This window comes from Panthera uncia (genome assembly GCF_023721935.1).
Source record: "Panthera uncia isolate 11264 chromosome C1 unlocalized genomic scaffold, Puncia_PCG_1.0 HiC_scaffold_4, whole genome shotgun sequence".
Taxonomy (NCBI): Eukaryota; Metazoa; Chordata; class Mammalia; order Carnivora; family Felidae; genus Panthera; species Panthera uncia.
Genome location: NW_026057585.1, coordinates 75,379,310 through 75,383,519, shown reverse-complemented (window position 1 = coordinate 75,383,519; position 4,210 = coordinate 75,379,310). Strand labels below are relative to the sequence as shown.

General features: G+C 48.8%; 1 long non-coding RNA gene across 1 annotated transcript; it reads right to left on the bottom strand.

Moving 5' to 3' along the window:
• Positions 1–581: 581 nt before the first annotated feature.
• Positions 582–3,574, bottom strand: LOC125912743 (uncharacterized). Its single transcript, XR_007454819.1, has 2 exons — positions 3,312–3,574; positions 582–1,203 (listed from the first exon to the last, which is right to left on the bottom strand). It is a non-coding gene; the product is annotated as an uncharacterized LOC125912743 (long non-coding RNA).
• Between the last annotated feature and the right edge of the window lie 636 nt (positions 3,575–4,210).

Here is a 4,210-nt window from a genome sequence, read left to right as displayed (position 1 = left end):
AATGTCTCGTTCAGCGAATGTTTATTGTCTACTTTGATCCTGGCCTTTCAGCGGGCTGCAGAAAGGATAGGAAGACCTCAGCACTAGCCCGTGTTTGGAAACTCAGATTGCCGGGTGGGGTAGAGAGATGTGAAATGTTGACAGGCTAGAAATAGCAGCATCTCTAATGAGTGTCCATAAACTCCCTGCAAGAACAACTTTGGATATCAGAAGTTAAGAGTCCCTCTATCTAAAGAGATTAAGGAAGGGTTTTGTGACAAATCAGCCAAAGACAATGGAGGAAGGCTCCAGATGGGGAGGAAGAAAAAGCATTAAAAATGGAGTCAACTGACATCTTCACTTAGGACATTTAAAGTAACTAAGTAGGGGCACCTGGGTGGCTCAGTCGGTTAAGCTCCCTACTTAGGCTCAGGTCATGATCTCACAGCTCATGAGTTTGAGCCCCACGTTGGGCTCTGTGCTGACATCTCAGAGCCTGGAGCCTGCTTTGGATTCTGTGTCTCCCTCTCTCTGCCCCTCCCCTGCTCATTCTCATTCTCTCTCTCCCTCTCTCACAAAATAAATAAACGTTAAAATAATAATAAGGCTAATATTGGTAATTAACATCTATTTAGAGCTTACTACATTAGTGGCTCTTCTAAGTACTTTCCATGCATTCATTTATGTGCTTGTCCCTACAACCCCATGATGCAGGTACCATGGGTCCTAACATCATCCGCATTTTATAGGTGCAGTAACTGAGGCACAGAGGGCTCATGGGAGGTGATGCACACGGGATCATGCACTTCTGGTGAGCAACACCAGCAACACAGCTGCAGAGACACAGCGGTCCAGGTGAGAGAGGCGGAGGGCATCTGGAAGACTTCATGTTCTTTTTCAGTGGCCAGAGATGCTGGAGTCGGGAGGTCCTTAATCCAACATGACTGGGGTCCCTGTAGAAGGCTGCCAAATCAGTAGGAACTGGCGCACCTCCTACATGCGACTGTGACCTGGTGAGATGAGCTTGGAGTGGACGACTTCTAGGAATAGACGGAGTAGCTGCTGAGCACCCTTCTAATTCAGAGATTCTGTCGTTCCCATGATGTGCATGCAGAGGGAGCGTCTTGTCAACGACCCAGGCTTCGAGATAGCGAGCTCACAAGGACACACAAAGGTGGGTGTGGGGGTGACATTAGCTTCATTCCATCACCAACGGAGCGTCCCCTGGGGAGAAATTAATACCTCATGCAAATGTGAGTCTGAGGTTTGCTCATGCTAAGCTTGAGGGGGAGAGAGAGAGAGAAAGAGACAGAGAGAAATGACAAAGTCTTAATAAACCCTGAGGATAAGCTCCACCACGAAAATATCGTATACCTCTTTAGGGAAGAAGATATTTATCCGAGACTTCAGAAGCACTCATTTACCTACAAACATCATTTATGTTTCCATTTATTATACCAAATTTCCTCCATCTTCTTCATTCATGCAAATCCCCAAAGGTCTGCCCTGACTGCGGGTTCTTCAACCAGCTGGCATTTACTGGGCCCCCTCCCAGTGTCAGGCCTAGGCTAGGCTCTAGGGACACAGTGTGGAAAGAAAAGCCTGGAGCACAGGCCGTCGGTCTGCACTGTCCAATACTGCAGCCACTAGCCACATGTGGCTATTTGTATTTAAATGTATATTAATTAAAAGGACTTAAAACTCGGGGCGCCTGGGTGGCTCAGTCACTTAAGCGTCCAACTTCAGCTCAGGTCATGATCTCATAGTCCGTGAGTTCGAGCCCTGCGTCGGGCTCTGTGCTGACAGCTCAGAGCCTGGAGCCTGCTTCAGATTCTGTGTCTCCCTCTCTCTCTGCCGCTCCCCCACTCACTCTCTCTCTCTCTCTCTCTCCCTCAAAAATGAATAAACATTTAAAAAAATTGTAAAAGAAAAAGGACTTAAAATTAAAAACTCAGTTCCTCAGCCACAGTGGCCGCATTTCAAATGTCTAACATGTGGACGGCATTGTGTCCTGCAAAACACCGTGCAGACATGGAACAATTTCATCATCACAGAATTTTCTGTCAGAAGTGCTGGGAGATGAAACAATGCTCATACTGGGCAAAAGGTGAGCCTGTTGTAATTACTAGCTGTTCTGTACAGTAAGTGTTTGACGATTCTGGTTTTTAATCAATTCATACGGCCCTCAGCTCAGCTTGGGCCGAATGAGTGAGGTAGGGCAGTTCTCAGATACATTTCGGCACCACGAGTACGGTAACAAGAGACTTTTCAGGGGGACATAATGTATGGACACAACCAGACGGCAATCAGCAGTGCACCTGCTCATTGGAGCCCATATTGTGGTGCGTGTGCACGTGGGGACTCACATACACTCACACACACGCGCTCCTGCACGAATCTGCTCAGATACACACAACCGCACAAATAGGCACACACAGTCGTTAACCCACACACTCTTCCACGCCTGTGATTGCATATGCAATCACACCCCACTCTTGCAGATGCACACACACGCACACACACACGCACACACACACAGAGTGTTCTACACAAAGGCGTCCTGCATTACTGCCAGGTTGTCACACATGATTGAGTTGGCTACAGTTAAGTTCTGTGGCTTTTTGCTATCCTGATATAATACAGAAACAGATGGCCCAATTTTTCTTGCATTTTCCAGATTCAAGATAAATGCCTGGGAGCCCCACGGTAACCCTGTCCTTGGGATCCGTCCATTCATTCACCGTTCAGCAAACATTGATTGAGGGCCTAGAAATCGACAGAATCACAGAGGAGGTTGGTAACTAAACCACAGAAATTCCACCGCGGGTATCAGGCTCGGGGGAGGGAGGAGGTATCATCCTACAGCACACGGGGCCTCCAGGCCCCACCCTGGGACCAAAACTGCAAGGGAGACCCCACCACTGCCCCCCAGGTGCCCCTGCCAAGGATGACAGGCTGTAATTGAATGGGGGCAAGCTGAGGTGGGCGTTAAATCTCTAGGTGGGAGCAGATGGTGTAGATTAGAGGCATTCAGGGGTAGACAAACCTGCCAGCCTCAGCCAAATGTCCTCTATTCTCTTACCTGCGCCTTCAAGCCCTCTCTCCTACCCTGCACTTGCCGTCAGCATGCAACCGTGCTCAAGTCTTCCCATTTCAAAAAAACCCTCACTTTATTTCACGGCCCCCTTCCTAACATCCAACTATTGTCTAAATTCCCTCAGTCACAGCAAACTCCCCCAAACTACTGTCGAACCCTCATCCCAATTCTTGAGCCCATCGCAGCATGACTGGTGACTGTCCCCAGCTCCACAAAGCTGCTGTCCCCGACTCACCAGCAGCCACCACCCTGCCAAGTCTCCTGGTCGCCGTTCACTCCTGTCCTGCCAGACCACTGTGCTGCACTTTATGTGGCAGGCCAGTTCCTCCAGAGTCCCTTCCCGTTCTCAAACTCTGCCATGCACCAGGCACCACGGGGGACAGTAGTAAGTGTGAGTCTCCATTCCCGCTGTCTGGGGATTCAGGGTTTAGTTTGCCATTGTGATGAGACCCTGCTAGGACGCTTTATGATGCAATAAACACCCTTGGTTTAGGGAAAAATTACGTCCTCCAACATGCCATCTTCCCTGCAGGTGAACCCCAACATTCAGCTTTATTTTCCTGGCACATTGAACCAATGGCAGTGGAAGAATTCATTGATGGGTCCAAGAGGGTAGATAGAATCTAGAGTCTTAGAAGTCTGTTCTGGGTTAAATTGTGTCCCCAAAAAGATGTATCAGAGTCCCAGAATACCAATACCTCAGAATGTAACCTTATTCGCCAAAAAAGGTGATTGCAGATGTAATTAGTTAAGATGAGGTCATACCAGAGTAGGGCAGGTCCTTCATCCAATATGACTGGTGTCCCTATAGGAAGGTGGCCATGTGACAGAGGATGAAAGTGCTGCATCTGTAAGCCTAGGGGCACCTGGGGCTACCTGAGCCAGGAGAGTTGTAGAGCCTATTCTGATTCAGAAGTCTAAGAAGGATCCAACCCTCCTGCACCTTGACTCTGGACCTCCAGCCTCCAGAACTGAGACAGTACATTTCTGTTCTTTCAAGACACCCAGTTTGTAGTGCTTTATTATGGCAGCCCCAGCAGACTCATGGGGTCCTGCCCTCCATTCTTTGAAATGGAGCTAATCACAATGAGGAACCACCAAGGGCAACTTTGCCCAAGGCCCAGCTCCCCACAC